The sequence below is a fragment of the Acipenser ruthenus genome, chromosome 2 (genome assembly GCF_902713425.1).
Source record: "Acipenser ruthenus chromosome 2, fAciRut3.2 maternal haplotype, whole genome shotgun sequence".
NCBI classification, from domain to species: Eukaryota; Metazoa; Chordata; class Actinopteri; order Acipenseriformes; family Acipenseridae; genus Acipenser; species Acipenser ruthenus.
Window position 1 is genome coordinate 107,860,026 of NC_081190.1, and position 19,560 is coordinate 107,879,585.

A 19,560-nucleotide genomic window follows, 5' to 3' on the forward strand; every position below is an offset into this window, starting at 1 on the left:
AATCAGCCTTGGTAATGGTAGCTACCATACACCTTTGATTTAGCCCATTTTATTGTTTCTCTCATGTTTTTATGCTTTGGTCAACAACAGATTTAAATATACAGTGTGAATCAAATTAATTGGGTTTGGGATCTTGTGACAAGATGGCTTTATGGTGACGTCAGGCCAGGAAGTAGACAGACAACAGTGTTGAGATATGAAATGCTGTGATATTCTGATTTAATAATAAATACAAATATTTAACAAAACACAAAACACTGAACAAAACAAACAGCACAATGGTCAAAACAAACTGACAAACAAACAGTGGACAAGCCCCAAACAAGTATTGTGCGGGTCCTCCCGCACGAGTAGCAATTGTTATTCCTTTGGCTTTTAATTATTTCTCCTCTCTCTCTCTCCCGTTCTCCACTGCGAACACTCAACCCCGTGTGTGTGAAACACTGACTCTTTTATGCAGCTGTACCGAGACTCGATTGCTATTCAACCATTCAATTGAATCTCAGCACAGTCTGCACGTGGACTAATTGTGCACTCCCCGTGCCCAAATACTAATACACATTTTATCTGCACGTGACATGATTGTGCAATCCCCGTGCCTAAATACAAATATACATTTCAAATCACTCGTGCTACATAGCCACATGATACCCCGTGCATCAATACATACACACCAACAATAACACCCCACATAAAACATAAAACACAAAAATACGCACAGGCGCGGGGCACTCCACCACAGATCTCTTCTGTTCAACTGTTTAATAAAACCCCCCAAATTACTTTTCTTATTAATATGGGGACTGGAATTGATTAACTGGAAGATCTTTCCAAGATCCTGAAGCTGTTTTTGTTCCATAAGTTATGGAACTCTTTTACAACAATAGTATCTCAAAATGATAATAATTGAAGAAGCCACCAAAGAACTGTAGTGAAGAGTGATTTTTTTTCTTTGGGAATTCTAAAAGCTTACAATTCTCAGCAGTTGCAATCAGCATTCCAAATGAACAATTGCAGATGCACACATTTGTTTTTATTATTTCGATGATGGTAGACCAGGCATACTTTCAAGGAAGCACCTGTCTGCCATATTCTAATACTTATTTCCAGTGGTTACACACAGGACATCAAAAGCCTAATGATATGCACCACACTCTTTTTGTTATCGTTGGCACCTCAGCCATCTGATGGAAGCCAAATCTATGATGTAACCGTCTTGTTACCAGATCTGTAACTATTATGATGTAGTTCAAATACAGACTAGTGCATTGTTGAAGTCACTATGTAGTAATTGTATAGTAAATATACTTTTCCAAATCCAATTTTTTCTTTCTTTTTTCATTCTGCATTTTAACAGAAATACGATTCCAGGTCATATTTATACAATAGCTGAGCTAAGTAAAACTGCTAAATTATCGGTAATGCATATACCTGTATAAAAAAAATAGTTACAAGGACATTTGCACCTTAGTCACACAAATGGTATCCTCATGAAATTCCATTTACATTTGGATAAGTAACCTGCAGTGTGTTGACAGATCTTGGCGCTATATAATTGTGTAAAGACTGGGTTAGTGATCAGTGTTGGATTACAGGTTATTATGTAGTGCACTAGTATAGTATGTGTATGAGTAATACAAAAGTAAAAAGATTATTATTGTACAAGTAATAGGTCCTCTAAAAGCTACAGTATAACTACAAGGCACATCTAGTGTACTTGGAGAAAAGAGTCTCCCTCAATACAATAAAGTCCTCGACTGTCTCAGAATATATTCAGTCGGTACACTCAATCTGTAGTTATCACTTACTTAGATAAAGCTTTGGGGGGAACCCTGTGACGTATTGCATGATAGAAATATAACTTCAGAATAGAATATTGCATACAATTCTTTGGGATCTATTTTTCTCACAAATTATGTGAAAATTAGCTTTCCAAAGCTAATTTAAAATAATGTTATATATTACTATAAAATATTGTTATTGAATTGCCTAATGTTGCAAAAGGTGTCGTAGAAGTTGTAGAAATATTTACATTTGGGTGGCTTGTGTTTGTATTCTTAATCCAACAGAAAATCCTCTGGTAGATTTACTTTTTCAATTGAAATGTATAACCATACTTTTCTTTAAAAGGTTGCCAGTTGGTGTTTTCCAACAGTCAACACAGGGTCACTGAGGTGAGAAGCAAATAAATGAATCTCCTTGGTTTTTAAAATCGTTTCCTGTGTATCTATTTTGTCTTCGTAAGTATAAAAAATGGGATTCTGTTCTCAAAAGTACAATGTGACCCGTTTGATCATATTTGTTCCTGCTGGATGATTCCTTGCAAAGGCAAACATTAGATAGTCAAAACTATGATTTTGTAATTTTTCTGTTTTTGCAGCCAGTTTTTACATGGGAAACTATGAGGATACTTGTTTTGCAGTGGAAATGTAAAGGTCAAATTATGACAATTCTGGCAGAGATTATAGATGGGTGGGTACTTTTTCAATGGTGTATTAACTCCAATTTAAATGAATAAAACTGAAATGTACTCGCTACATTTTTATGACTAAAGTTAACTAATAATAATATACTGTATGAATTAATTAAAAACATTTTCCTTTAAAAGGGTACGACTTTTGGGTACAAAAGTCTAAGAAGTAAACATGTCTGATCTATGTTGGTGGTGGAAAATATATAACCTTATATTAACTGGCTTTTGTCAGGATGACAAATTATTGTTGTGGTTGTTTGAAGGTTTTAATGTATGCGTCAAAAAGAAGTAATAAGGGAAAATTACACAGTGGTAAATATGTCATTGCTTAAAAAGTTATTTCTATAATTGTATTATAGCTGGCTGGGGAATATTAAACTCGCTGATTGGGACTTGAAACAGCAAATCCAACTTTCAAATTTAAAACACCTTTTCCTGTTTTACATCTCACCTTTCATAAGAGCTGACAAACCTTCTATACAACTGTGAAGCTTTAACTATTGGGATTCCGAACTCAGACCCTTTCTCGTAAATGTGTACCTCCCGTGCCCCTTGGATACAGAGTCTGCAAGTTTTTCATGTAATCAAACAGAGGAAGGTGATCATAGTTTAATGGACTCCATGCTGGCAGGTGATTTATTGCTGTTCCTTACTAACTTCACCAGTTTATAGAGCAAACAGCATCAGTTTCTCCCCCCCTCTACCTTTCTATGATATCTGAATTGTTGTAGGTGTTCTCATAGGAGGCTGTGTGGTCCAACAGTTAAAGAAACAGGCTTGTAACCAGGAGATCCCTGGTTCAAATCCCAGGTCAGCCACTGACTCATTGTGTTGTAAGTGACTCTGCAGCTGATGCATAGCTCACACACCAAGCGCTGTGATGGTGCTCCACTATGAAAGGTGCTATATAAAAACAAAGATATTATTATTAGGTAGTTCTGAGTGGCTTTGCTCGTATATGAATTATTACTTTCGATGTTACCAGAACTTCTAATTTCACTTCCACTTCCTTATTCCTGTTAGTGAATTTCCACAGCTACCTGTAGTGTCCCTGTAGTTTGACCCCTCACTGAAGCTGATTTGTTCATTCAAATAATACCCAGACCCATCAATGTAATTAGTGTTTCACAACACTAGGTTTATACAATACCATTTACTGTCCTGTATGCATTTTATTTAGATCAGATACTGCAAAAACTGACAGAATCTGATATGACTACTCAGAGCAATGGCAAATATCATAAAAACAGGTAAGGGAAAGACAGTAAAAAATGTGACGAAGTTACTTGCTCTTTAAATAATAACAAACCAGGCTTAATTATGTGAATGCAAACCAGGGTTGAATAAGTACTATGATTGCTGTTTTAAAACGTTTTGCAGAAAAATAATGTAGAAAACTCTCTATTTAGCTATAGGACAAGTTGTTCCAGGTATTGATATTCTATAAGCAAACTTTCACTACTTCTTATAGAATGTTCCTCTAAATTAGCAGATCAATATTTTTTTCTACTTGACAGCAGCAGGCTGAAAGAACACATATTCAATAGCAAGTGTACGCCAGGGTGCAATGGTTTATATCAGAATAGAACATTGTTATGTACTTCATTAGGAACAGCATTCTGTGCAAGATAGGGGACTTTTTAGACCTGAAAAAAGAAACAAGGACCAGGGGTCATAAACGGAGATTAGATAAAGGGGCATTAAAAACAGAAAATAGGAAGCACTTTTTTACACAGAGAATTGTGGGAGTATGGAACCAACTCCCCTGTAATGTTTTTGAAGCTGACACCCTGGGATCCTTCAAGAAGCTGCTTGATGAGATTCTGGGATCAATAAGCTACTAACAACCAAACGAGCACGATGGGCCAAATGGCCTCCTCTCGTCTGTAACCTTTTTTTATGTTTCTTATGTTCTTATACTTGAATTCTACAGTACCTGCACCTGGAATTGGTAGTTTCAGTCATAAACTGGAACACATTACAAGAACATACCACTTTAACTCATTAATACAAGGTCTCAGAAAGGAAAACAAAACAGAAATTACAATTCTAATAAAAAAAAGAATCAATGTAAAACAACTTAAAACAGCAACTAAACGTCTAAATTGTTTATTACTAGTTTGGTAACTATATTGGGTCCCATTAATACTTTCTAGTGCTCCCACTCTACGTTTGGTTACTAAAGATTTGCAATCTGCATTTGACACTATTCAATATAATCTCTATAACAGGGGTCTCAAACTCAAGGCCCACGGGCCACTTCCGGCCCGCCTAGCGACACCTACCAGCCCTCCAAGCATCGTCCTTGATATCATTACATCAGGCCCGCCACATCAGAATGTTCTTAAAGCACAGCGCAGACATTGCTCATTGTCCGATTGGCTGATGAAGCTGTACTTGCCTGCAGAGAGCCGCACTGTTCGATCCTACATTTTCTGTCAGAGTTTCAAAATACAAAGTAAAGGATCAACTATCAAAACAACGGGGCTCCCGAGTGGCGCATCCAGTAAAGGCGCTCCACGTGAAGTGCAGGATGCGCTCTACAGTCTGGACGTCGCGAGTTCGAGTCCAGGCTATTCCACAGCCGACCGTGGATGGGAGCTCCTAGGGGGCGGTGCGCAATTGGCCGAGCATCGCCCGGGGGGAGGGAGGGTTAAGTCGGCCAGGGTGTCCTCGGCTCACCTCACACCAGCGACCCCTGTAGTCTGGCCGGGCGCCTGTGGGCTTGCCTGTAAGCTGCCCGAGAGCTGCATTGTCCTCCGACGCTGTTGCTTTTGGGTGGCTGCATGGTGAGTCCGCAGTGTGAAAAAAAGTGGTCGGCTGACGGCACACGCTTCGGAAGACAGCGTGTGTTCGCCTTCGCCCTCCCGAGTGAGCGCAGGGATGGTAGCGGTGAGCGGAGCCTAAAAATAATTGGCCATTCCAAATTGGGAAACAACATCTGTGCATCACCTAATACAGCTCTGAAGTGAATATAGCGATTAACAATGATAGACTTATCTACATTGCCCTCAATTTTACATTACTATTGTGTCTGCAAATCTAGTCAACGTCAGTTATTCAGAACCACTCAGCATCTAACTGCCTCCCCATACAAATATTACCATGGAAACAACAACAGAAGGCTAACGTTTTGAGGAATTAACGTTAACCAAATAACCCCAATCTAATCTCTTATATTAAAAAAGGCTGCACAATGGCTCTGCCAAAGAGAAAAGTCAATCAAGAACATAGGCAATTTCAAGAGAAGTGGACCATTGATTATTTTTTCGTTGAGTTCAACAGCAATGCAACGTGTCTGATTTGCAAGGAAAAGTGTTGCTGTTTTAAAAGAATATAATCTCAAGCGCCACTATTCAACAAAACATGCAGATCATTACGACAAATATCGGGGAGTTGAACGAGAGAAGACTGCTTTGCATCTCAGAAAGGGGCTAACATTACAGCAAAATCTTTTTCAGAAGGGGAAAAAAGAATCAGAGGCCGCTGTTTTGGCAAGTTATGCGGTGAGTGAAATGATCGCTAAAGCTGGGAAGCCGTTCACTGATGGTGAATTTCTTAAAGATTGCATCCTGAAGGTTTCTGAGATTATGTGCCCAGAAAAGAGAAGCCTATTCAATAACATCAGCCTCTCCGCAAACACAGTAGTAGAACGCATCGTTGAGCTTGCTAACGACATTGACGAAAGGCAAGGCATTCAGTGCGTACTCTGTAGCACTCGATGAGAGTACCGATTTGGTTGACAGTGCACAACTAGCGATATTTGTCAGAGGTGTCAATGATACTTTTGATGTCACAGAGGAGCTGCTCAACTTGAACACAGATACAGATGCAATTTGATTGTGTTGGGCTGTCGTGGCATGCATTAGCAGGCATTACCACAGACAGTGCCCCATCAATGATTGTGAAAAAGAATTGGTTGGTGGTGCTGGTACAACGAAAGATGGAAGAGCAAAATGCAGAGCAACCCGTTGCATTGCACTGCATTATTCACCAGCAAGCACTGTGCAGCAAATGCTTGAAGTTCGAAAACGTGTTGTCCGTTGTTGTGAAATGCGTCAACTACATTCGCTCCAGGGGTTTGCAGCATCGGCAGTTCCGTGCATTTTTGGACGAAGTTGAGTCAAAATACGGCAATCTGCTGTATTTCACAGATGGGCGTTGGCTTAGTAGAGGGAACGTTTTAAAGAGGTTTTTTAAAAACGGAGGTGAAAAGATTCATGGAGGAGATTAACATGCCAGTGCCAGAATTTGATGCCACAAAATGGGTGATGGATCTTGCTTTCCTTGTTGACATCACACAGGAGTTGAATATCCTAAATCTGAAGCTATAAGGTCTGGACCAGCTTGTAACAGCAATGTTTGACAGTGTGAGGGAATTCACAACAAAGCTGAGGCTGTGGAAAAGTCAAATGTCACAAAACAACCTCACTCATTTCCCAGCATGCAAGTCTCTTTTGGAGGAGCAGAGCACTGATATACGATTCAGTGGTCCTGAATATGCGGCTACCCTTGACCTGCTCCTGGAGGAATTTGATCAGCAGTTTGCAGACTTCAGGAGGCACAGAGACGCCTTCTTAATGTGTGCTGACCCATTTTCTGTTGATGTGGAAACAGCTCCAAATGATCTGCAGATGGAGCTAATTGATTTGCAGTGCAACACTCCTTTGAAGAACAAATTCAAGGAAGCACAGTGAGATCTTGCACAGTTCTTGAAGCAGCTACCCCCTACCTTCCCAGAGCTTTGCAAAAGGTTAAAGAAAATAATGTGTCTGTTTCGCAGCACATACATGTGCAAGAAACTTTTTTCCACTTTGAATGCAAACAAGTCCAAGTACCGTTCAAGGCTAACAGATGCACACCTTGCTGCCATCCTGAAGGTCTCCACTGCTGAATCACTGAGGCCAAACATCAACAGACTTACAGAGAAGCGTTGCCAAGTGAGACCCCTGCTCTATAACCTAAAACTTGTATTAAACTCAGGAAAAACGACATCAATGTTATTCACTAAATCTAAGTCTCAAAATCTGGCTAACATTAGAAAGTCACGATATAGAATCTGTAAAAGTATACAAATACCTGGGTTTTTGGATAGATGAGAATCTCAATTTTAAGATACATATAGATAATAGTGAAAGAAAATTAAAACCCTTTTTTTTATTTTAGACATAATCTTGTTTTTCATTTGAGGCAAAGAAAGCACTTGTATGTCACACTTTTCTTTCAGTGATTTGATTACAGAGATATTCTCTACATGCATGCAGCTTCATCTAGTCTGAGGATACTAGACTCTTTATCATGGAGCTCTTAGATTTGTAACCAGTTCTAGATCTTTAACTCATCATTGTGAGCTGTACAGGCAAATGGGGTCAACGTCACTTTCTTCACACAGACTGAAGCACTGGTATATATTTGTATATAAAGTTATTCTGAGAAAACTTCCATCTTATCTTAGTGCTCTGGTAACCACCAGTACTAATATTTACCAGTTTAGATCCCAGTCAATATTACATTTTTCAATTCCAAAAATATGTACTGTGTTTGGGAAAAGGCTTTCAGTTATTCTGCCCCTTGGTCATGCAACAACCTTCAATAACACTTAAAACTATCTGATTATATATCATTGAGAGATTTAAAAAATCAGGTTGGGAATTTTATTTCTGAGAAATGTACTTGTTTGAATTAATTTTAAAGTTGCAAATAATCCAATGAAATGTATTGATTGATTACTTTTTAATGGCATTATTATTTTTGAAATGTTCATGTTAATCTATGTAGTTCTATGTGTGTGATTGTTTCTGTATTGCTGCCTTCTTGAACAGGTCTCTCTTGAAAAAGAGATTTTGAATCTCAGTGTGACTTCCTGGTTATATATATATATATATATATATATATATATATATATATATATATACATACACTTTCTGAATAAAAATTAGCCCTGTGCCTCTTTTACTACTTCCTTCTTTCTTCGTAAAACTGCTAAAAACCTGCATGTGTGTAGAACATAAGAACATAAGAAAGTTTACAAACGAGAGGAGGCCATTCAGCCCATCTTGCTCGTTTGGTTGTTAGTAGCTTATTGATCCCAGAATCTCATCAAGCAGCTTCTTGAAGGATCCCAGGGTGTCAGCTTCAACAATATTACTGGGGAGTTGGTTCCAGACCCTCACAATTCTCTGTGTAAAAAAGTGCCGCCTATTTTCTGTTCTGAATGCCCCTTTATCTAATCTCCATTTGTGACCCCTGGTCCTTATTTCTTTTTTCAGGTCAAAGATGTCCCCTGGGTTGACATTGTCTATACCTTTTAGGATTTTGAATGTTTGAATCAGATCGCCGCGTAGTCTTCTTTGTTCAAGACTGAATAGATAGGTACAGAAGGAGTAGTTACATAACTCTTCTAGTTTCATCTCGTGCTCTGGAGCCCTCTCTTATCTTTAATAAATATATGTGCTGACATATTACATTTTCCCAAACCTTATATGAATTACACTGCTGGCCTCAATTCCCCCCTATTGGGAAGTTTCCTATGTTAAGAATTACTGCACAGTCTAAGCAGTCAGTGCTCAAAAGAAGCAATGACAGAATGGGAAATTGTTGAGAGTAAATGACCTGCTCACGCAGCCCAGTGTGGGAAAAAAAACTAAAATGCTGTAAAACGCTATAATATTTCTTAACAGACGCCCTTATCCAGGGCGACTTACAATTGTTACAAGATTTCACATTATACAGATATCACATTATTTTTACATACAATTACCCATTTATACAGTTGGGTTTTTACTGGAGCAATCTAGGTAAAGTACCTTGCTCAAGGGTACAACAGCAGTGTCCCCCACTGGGGATTGAACCCACAACCCTCCGGTCAAGAGTCCAGTGCCCTAACCACTACTCTAACCCTTCTTAGCTATCAGACTACTCCACCCACTAAGACAGATTTTATGTTATAGAGCTAGAGGGACACCCTATATGCCAAATACATATGCAGGTATTATCAGGTTCCCACAACAGGCCCCCTCAATTAAATTAGTTCACAGACAAGAATGCAGTCTCAAAGCTTTATTATAAAACACAAAATGGCGCCAAGCCATTAAAAGAAAGCAAAGTTTAAAAGCATAACGACAATACAAATTGTACTAATAGATAATGGTAATTGTAATACTAGAAGTCTCCAAAAGGAAAATACGGTAAGCACCAAGCAGGGCCTTTTAGCTTAGAATGACACCCGAGCCCTTCCCAGCATATCACGCAGGAGAGGTGAACTAGAAGAAAGAAAATCCAATTACTTGTGTACAAATAAATCAAATGTGCATCAACAGAAAATAACTTGTGATCAAACTAGTGCAATACACATAAACAATCAGTGCAAACGAAGCAAAAACTAAAATAACTAATTCTCAAAATGTGACAAAGTATATTCACAGCAAACAAGACTCACCCCTCCAAAGCAATCCTACATATGCTGGGAGAGGAACAATAAACTTTACTTGGATTATATAAATACACCAGTTGCTAACCTGAGTTAATAATATTGCAATACATCTCGCAGATGATTAAAACAAAACTGGCAATAACAATACCAGTAGTATAAGCACAAACGATGTTATGTTTTGTAAAAAAAACACTAAAACAGTACAGTATACAGAAAAAAGCTGCACAAGGAATCAGTATACATAAACAATAAAGAAAACCCGATACAAACAGTGTATAAGAAACAATGGCTGTACAGACTCCTAAAATACAAAAGAAACCACAACACCAGGCATGCACCGTACGCATTTAATATAGTTAAAAACTAAAACTAAAAGAATAAAAACTTCTGGTTGCATTAGCTCAGCGAGTCGTGTTACTGTGGCCACAAACAAAGAACGAATTTCACTGCTCGCCCTCAAGAGGTTAAAAAATACAACTCATAAAACAACCGGTAAAACAACAAATTAATATACAATAAAATATCACACTGGTAGAGAATGCAAACAATGTGGGGCTTACGTTCACTGGAAAATTACAAAAACACAGAAATCTCAGAGCAGTCCTTATAAGAAAAGGATCTTCTGATCTAGAGCAGCCCAAACTAACACATCTTTTATATGGTAAGTAGATTGACTGCAATTAGCACATACTTAAGTACTTAGTAAGCAGTCATACCTGCTACATTATACCCCCCACCTTTTTGCATTGACACCCTGTCTGTGTGATTCCTTTAACTAACCTCTTGCCATGGACGAAAATAAGCATAGGTAAGTGAATTAAGGCAGCCACTCTCACCAAGCCCCGGGAGAACCGCAGCCCCCAACTACCTCTGCTGATCCTGGACCTCAGTTAGCTGGATCACTGATCTTGGGAGATGGTATCGATTTGGATGCTGACTGCAGTATTTCTGTCGCAGAGTTACATTTTCGGCTGGTAAAGCAGTATCTGGGGCACGTGGGGCAGACGTAGGTACCACCTCTTGATATGATGGGCCGGAAACAGTGAACAGAACAGAGTCCTGGTCCTCAGAATCCTCTTCTAGATCTCCCACAGTATCATGGTCCACAAAGTCATCACCCTCCAGCTCTATGAACTCCTCTATAGATTGCCTAACAGCTAATCCAGCTCAGAGTGGTTTACTTGTCGGACCATACTGGTTCCATTAACAGGACTGATGGAGTAGACTGCACCGTGACCATCTGGTGCACGGACAACTGTGTACAGGACAGGACTCCAGACATCTTGGACCTTGTGCTGATCCCTTATACTGTGGTCTTTTATATAGACCAACTGCCCAACCTGCAATGCAGAATCCCTTACTTGGAGTTGTTCACCCTTCCACGCTGGACCGTAGCAGCTTTCAGATTATGCTTAGTGTCTTGATACACTGTCTGAAGATTCTCTTGGTGCTCCTTGACCCAGTCTTCAATGCTGCTCTCACACAACTCTCCCTCCCCAGACCCTAAGAGTAAATCAATAGGGAGTCGGGGTTCACGCCCAAACATCAGGAGATAGGGGGACCTCCAGGTGGACTGATGTGGAGTGGTATTATAAGCAAATAAGGGAGGTGATCCGTCCATCTATGTTTCTGCTGTGGTGGGCGAGTACATAACAGGTCATGAAGTGTTCTATTAAAGTGCTCACATTGTCCATTAATAATAATGCGGCTCTTCTAAACACCATACATCTGACAAAGCTGACTGATGAGTGCACCTTCAAAGTTTCTGCCTTGATCTGTGTGTGTGTGTCCGTTGAGGCACCGCTAAGCAGTAAAACCAGTCTTGAATAAGCTGCTGTAGTTTTGCATATTCTGTTCGGCTGGTCTCAGACCCTGGCTAGCAAATGCAATAGGACACAGTCTGTCATCATGCTCCTGCGAAAGGACTGCACCAAGGCCACTATGGCTGGCTTCCATCTCTGCAATGAAAGGTTTGCTACAATCAGCATAAGCCAGCACTGGTGCAGTCACCAGCCGAGATTTTAGTTGCTGAAAACGCTCCTCACATTCTGCAATCCAGTGATGCATCAAGATAGCACTAGGACCACGCCTCCTAGACTTGTTGCAGGTGCAGGGGAGCAGCCTTATTTGCAAATCCCTTGACGAATCTCTGTAATAACTGGAAAATCAAGAAATTAGCATAGCTTAGTGAGAGTTTGCGGTTGTGGCCTCTCAGACACTACAGCGACCTTTTCAGGGTCAGTTGGAAACCACATGCCCCAGGTACTTTACCTTCTCTTGAAAGAAATGGCACTTTGAAAGTTTTACTTTAAGCTTCTCTCATTGAAGTCGCCAAACACCATCTCTAACCATTGGAGGTGCTGTTCTATGGAGGAAGAAAAAAACAACAACATCATCCAAATACAGAAGCAATGAGTGAAAACTTTGATCACAATCAAACAATCCAAAAGGTGTACAGAAGGTGGTCTTAGAATGATCTACTTTAGCTACTGGAATCTGGTTATACCCGCTAGCCAGATCCAAGGTAGAAAACCAATGAGTGCCACAAAGCACATCCAGGGATTCCTCTATTCTGGGAAACTGGTAAGCATCTTTACATGTCTTGGCATTCAGCTGGTGGTAGAGCGGCTACTGCTCTCCCGAATAACCTGGCTATCGAGCAACTGCCTAATATGAGCCTTTACGGCATCATACTGTGATGGTGGAATACGCCTATACCACTGCCCCATCAATTAATGGGATCTCATGCGCAATCAGATTAGTGCACCCTAAATCTGCATCGTTCTTGGCAAAGATACGGGCATACTTTCCTACTAATTGTTTGGCTTGTAGTTCTTGTATGGGTGTGAGCCCATTCCAGCGTATAGATGCCAACTCTGATAGCTCCTGAGTAACATTAGTGCTACAGCTCTGTTCATATATATGCCTTGCGTGTGTGGTGAGTGTCCATGTGCTCTTCCAAATAAAATAACCTTTGTGCACAGAACTACTTTATTCTGGGGGGGGCAATGTGGTTAGTAGTGCGCAAGTGTACAGGTGTTGCAGTGCACAACAATGACGGACAAAACACAGTTCACAGCCCAAACAGCATTTATTTGGCTCGTTGGTCAGTTTGTAACCGTACATAATAATACCTGGCACTGCACAGCAATGTGTAGTTGCCCAGGTAAAACCCACAGGGTTCAGTCCCAAAATAATAAACAATAATATAACACACACTACACAAACACGATCACAAGTCCAAAGTGAGTGCTCTTCGTGCAAGTGGTGAAATACACTTTAGGGTGAACAGTGGTGAAGTGCAGTCCGGGTTTGGTGCTGGCTTTGCCCGATAGCTCCCGGATATTTAGCGTCTAACAATGACAAATAAATACAATTACTTAGACAGACAAGACAACATGAAACACTCACGGTTCTTTTTACTCCTTCAGCGGTTATTCAGTAACCATAACAAAGAAACTGTTTGCTTCGTCACATCTCCTTTTATACCATCAGTCACGCCCCCTTTGGCAGCGAGTGTAATCGCTTTTTCTCCAATCCGTGATTGCCACCTCGCCGACCGCTTGAGGCAATGACTTGTGGTATTGTGGCCCCGCCCCCTGTCTGGATGGCCGACGTCCAACTTTCCCTGGAATGAATTGCCAACCCATCCAGTCCAGGGCACACTGTTTCCTTTACACAGCGCCCTCACAGGTCAGGAGGGAGTTTTATGACCTGGATTCACTCTCTCTCTGCCACATATGTGTATCATCTTTTGGTAGCAGGGCGGGCTCCTCCACGCTTCGCCTAGTGCCGGCCCCCTTGATACACATGTATTGTCATTCAACTGTTTCACATACAGCCTTTAAAAAAGGTATATTTGAGCAGAATAAAATAATAATAAACTGATATGTTAAATTAAATTCATATTGTTTCCTTAATCGCTGTTGTCTCTCTGTACCAACCTAACTGTAATAAACTGTCATAAACTGTAAGTAAAAAAAAAAGCCTGATGTCCAACATCTTATTTTTTCACGTAAAAAAGCTTGCCTTTTCATTATCCTACAGGCAAATAATAATAATGTTTTGGAACATAAAATACCGGGTAGATGAAACAAGTCTCAGACTGAGCATCCCCCTGTTGATTTGAGACAATGGCACATGCAATAGGGTTCCACTGAAGCACTAATTTCACATACTTTGACCGGGGACTTCCCTTTAAAAGTTTACAGTATTTTTGCAGTCATGCTTTTACCATTGTTATATTATGCATTTAACATAGTTTGCCCTGGTTTACCATGTTTATTATTATGCTTTACCATACCTTACTAGTCACTAAAACGCTTACCTGTGCTTTGCCTGCTTTCACTATGCTTTCTTACACTTTGCTATGCTTTAACTATGGGTTGACACCTTTATAAGGGACACTGTGACTGGACATATTTGTGAGAATTAGATAATACAAGCTAAAAATGGCTAACTATGCAGCTTTCCTGGTTTTTACATATGTGTAAAAACTGCTCTGAAATTGAATTCCATTTTACAATACAAATGTTACAATGTCAGGTCTGTTCAATGAAGAAGTTAACCTTTAAGTACATGTGAATGGTTATAACAAGAACAAGCAAGCACACATTGGATATGCTTAGCAATTGCAACTTTAAAAGCCCAAATGAGACCTCCCTTTTAAGTGACATCCTTTGAAAATGAATGGCACTTGAACAAGTTTTAACTGCAAATAACCCAGATATTTCCCTAAATACAATGAACTGTGGATCACAGTGATTAAACTATTTTGTTATTTTTTGTTTTGTTACTGTTTTTGTAACCTGGCATAGTAAGAGTCTCACACCCTCCGATGCTTGGCACAATGATGTCACACTTCATTACATAATGTACATAGCAACAAGCAGGATTCTATCAAGAACTCTCCCAGACATTGACATACATTGCAAACAAAAGACTTCCCATCGGAATGAATGCAATAAAGATACCCCTCTTCTGCAAGACGCTGCCCAAACAGAATGGTGTATTCAGTAGCTGAAAATAAATTGTGAGTTTCAAATATTTACATGTACAGTGCTGAATAATCTCTGGTAAGGCGCATTTTAATGTTTTTCAACAAAAGATAATGAGGCAGGATAAGTGTGCAATGTTTTGGCACCCCTGCACCAGCAATAGAAAGCAGGTAATTGTCTCTTCTCTGAGTTCAAGTAGAAAGAAAATGTAATCACAGCCCTTCTAGCGCAAGGTTTACAGAGATGAAACAAAGAGGAAATTGTCTAGCACAATAAAGGGGAGCATCACAGCTTCATATTACTCTGACGGAAAGGAAAATGTTACAGTCTGGCTTAACGTGGGTAAAGAATTGCAGTCCATAAACAACACTGCATGTATACACTGTGAAGGTCATATCCTTCTCCTCCCACTTTAAAATGATGTAGCAACAAAATGATCCCCCTCTGTTGAAATAACAGCTAGTATTTCTATTCAAAACAATATTACTGGATGTATAACTCTAGCTGCTCTGCAATGCTGTGAAAAAAACATAATTGTGAGTTGATTTGATGTTTGTCAAAGTGTCATTGTTCTGCGCAACCAGCAGCCAAAGTCAAAGCATAGGAAAGAATATCATAAATCAAACAATACTCTTAATTAAGGGTAAAACAAAACCTATTAATACTATCTTAGGTACATGTTTATAAACACTATTTCAGTTAAATAATGTTTAGTTTTCATGGAAGCTTTTTCAACTGTAAATAGAGCTTATAAACAATCTGTATTTACTATGGCTGCTCCGATTAACAGATTAATCGGTCCGATTAATCAACTAAAGAGTTGATCGCAGATTAATTTTCTTTACTATTTAATCTGGCAGTTTTTTTTTTTTTTTTGGCTGGGCATTTTGAACTAATTTCCCAACATCCCCTGCTGAGAGAGTATGTGCGCATCAGTTCGTATCTGGTTTGTTGTTGCTACACACACACACCTTACATTTTTTCCAATGTTTAGAACGATCCTCAGTGTCTGCTGCCAGTTTGGAAAAATATGTGTGCATTTACTACAATCAAAGCAGACTTTATTCATTTTAAAACTGCTGGTGAAAAGGGAGTTTTTATGTTTAAGTTGGATGTACAAAGTTCATTTCAACGGATGCATTTAGTTTTCCAGGATTCCTTCATTTGGCCTGGCATGGTTTCTGGAGAGTAAATGCATTTTACTAGTGTCACAAGCTGCGGCTATAACGTTATGTTTTATTGATGTTAGTACTGTTAATATTACATTACTGTTCAAGTTGTTTATGTATACCGATGTTTACTAGTTTATATTGTGGAACATGGGTAGGGGAGTTGTTTTAACCGATGTTTACCTGTTTCATGGTCCTGAAATTGTATTTTATTTTTGTCTTTCATGCGAGCATATATAACACTTTTTTTTTTACATTGTATTTAGGGCTTTCTGCATTAATTTTGCTATTCATGGATTGACTTTGTTCTGTGAAACCGTGTTACATTAATTAAAATAAAAATGGATTTAAAACGGCCAAATTCCCATTGGGCGTATTTTATTTTAAATTTTATTGAGTTTTGTATGTATTACTATACAGGACAGCCACTATAAGATTGTTACCTTTATTAAAAATGTGCAGGATGAATCTACCGATTAATCAACTATGACCATAAATTAACCGATCACAAATTTGAATCGAGTGACAGCCCTAGTATTTACATACAGCGAAACCTTGCTCACCGGCCACTCCACAATGTAGACCATTGCCTGAAATATAAACATACCTTCCATATTAAGACCACCTTGCTGTTATGGATTATGGACACCAGTTATAGTCCCAAGGTTGTGTAAAATATCCTTACTTAAGAACATAAGAAAGTTTACAAACGAGAGGAGGCCATTCAGCCCATCTTGCTCGTTTGGTTGTTAGTAGCTTAATGATCCCAGAATCTCATCAAGCAGCTTCTTGAAGGATCCCAGGGTGTCAGCTTCAACAACATTACTGGGGAGTTGGTTCCAGACTCTCAAATGTATTAAAAAAATAAAAACAGTTGCAATACAATGTACCGGTGGACTGCTTGCGCATTTGAGTTAGAAAAAAATCAGTTTACTACCAAAGCAGAATAACTTGGTGGGATACTTTTTTCTTGTTCAAATTTGTTTTAAGGTTATCTATTGAGTGATACCAGCCCTCCCCCTCCCCCCTTTCCCTTTTAATGATTAAGGACAATGAGACTGCAAACTTAAGGACTTACTTAAATTATTTCTAAGGTATTTTGTTGTTTATTTTATTTATGCTCCAGCTTGTCATCCACACTGGCATACTGTATTTATAGCTGGCTCCTAAAGCAGCTACATACAGTACTAAGTACCTGACTGGAATAGCTTTCATGATTCTTACCAATCACAGCTGTGGACTTAATTCAATCCTCATTCTCAAATGACTGTAAACCAAACAATTATATTTTAACGCAAATCTGTATGCTTCCTAATGATCCACAACATTAAACTGTTCTAGCGCTGGAGGGCATGAACATTTTCAAGGAATTGCTTTTTTTTTTTTTTTTTAAATAGCTGTGGGTGACCAAAAAGGCATTTTGAAACATCAACGGTATTTGAATAGGGGCTGCTTGCTTACTGTAATTGTTTCCAGAATGTTTGTTTGAAAATCTGTTAGGTTATGCATCACACGCAAGGAGAATGACTGCCAAATGCACTGCTGTAATACTTGGCAGCAGTAGTGAGTGTGCTTATTTCGCCACCAGTTACATGTAATTAGTTTTCAATGCACAAAAGCACCTCAATGATTAGTTGCTACCCCCAGCTATAAACAGTGGCTACAAAATAAGCTGGAAAATGCCATGTGATTGTATGTTTTATATTCTGCTGGTGGGCTTTTGGGCTTCACTGACAGATCATGTAAAAGCTATTGAATCAGTATTAAATTCGTTCTATCTACTGCTCCGACTTTTGTATGTTATTATTATGTGGCCCGCTGGAGACTTATTAAGCTTACTGTGCTACCATGTGCTTGTGATGACTATTATCTGTGGCTTATATATTGGATAAACAGCAACAAACATGTGGTACAGCTAAGCCACACGTTTGATGCCAACACTCAGAACTAGCAAGCCGTAGATAAGTTGGTTATGTCTGGCATGGAATGTGTGGTTTAATTTTCAGGGTATTAGTCATTTATTCTATGTGTACCACACACCATGTGGTAATATTAAAAGTGAAACTGTGAATCATTTGTTTTGGCTCTTCTTTCTTGTTCTTTTTTTATTATTCCAAGGTACAGGTGTGTTGCATTAGGGCCAGCTGGCAGAGGTGAAACCACAGGTGATGATAACCATGGTGCCCACTTTATGTAAGGCGCATAGCAGAAATATGCAAACAAGCCTTTAACTCATAGTTTAATTTCCATGGCCATTATTAATATTTTTGGAATTCCATATTGCTATTCAAGCCTACGGTTTTGGCTGAAATGGATTTAGAGAACATTATCAATTGTTGGCTTTGCCTACCCACAATTCAGGATCTTAAGGTCAAAGACTAAGAGTAGGTCCTTGCCAAAATACAGTGTAACTAAATATACAGAATCTTGGGTAACTATTATGGCTCAGCTGGGTCTCAGAATAACAATAAAATCAGTGAAAACCTTAGAACCAGGTAAACTGATTGCAAAGCAAGCCTCACAGTGGCTGAACAGACAATTGAAATGACTTATCTGAAACAAAAACACATTGGAAACGTAAAAAAGTGCTCAGCCATTTAAAGTGGAGATAACAAAAACACAAGCCAAGTTTCAGGAAATCATTGGATTGGGGCAACCTTGTTTTTCATGTGTTCAATCCGCTTTTATATTGCCTGGAAAACACAATCCAAGTTAGTACCAACAATTGGAGCAACTTTGACCCCCACCGCTTTTACAGTTGTGCCTATTTGCTTGGTCCTGGCCAAGGTTGCCCCAAGGGTTTCTTGAAACTTTCAAATTTCCAATGTGTCTGAATAGATTCAATTTTAGCAATTTTAACCTGTCTGCATATAACATGCCTTTTAAACCTGGAATAATTCTGGTCGCTCTTCTTTGCACTCTTTCTAGAGCAGCAATATCCTTTTTGTAGTGAGATGACCAGAACTGAACACAATATTCTAGATGAGGTATTACCTTTTCCATTTCTACCATTTAAATTTTGGCTGTCGTGCTCCCCACCAGGTTTTCCCATTTTATATGGGGGAAGTTGAAATCCCCCATTAGTATGGCTTCTCCTTTGCTACATGCATTTCTAATGTCATTGTACAACAGATTATTTTGCTCATTATCTGAATTTGGCGGTCTATAGGATGCCCCTATTATTATGCCCTTTGAATTTTTGTCCATTATTCTGACCCATATTTATTCTGCATTGTTTTTTTCTTCCAAATTGAACACCTGGGCTTCAAGACTATTTTTGATCTATAATGCTACCCTCCACCTCTTCTGTCCTGCCTGTCTTTCCTATATAGTGTGTACCCACTAATATTATATTCGTCTCCATCACTCTCGGTTAACCAAGTTTCTGTAACATCTATCACATCATAGTTACTTGTTAGTGCAGTAGCTTCAAGTTCTAACACATTGATTCTGAGACTTCTAGCATTTAGATAAACACATTTAATGGCT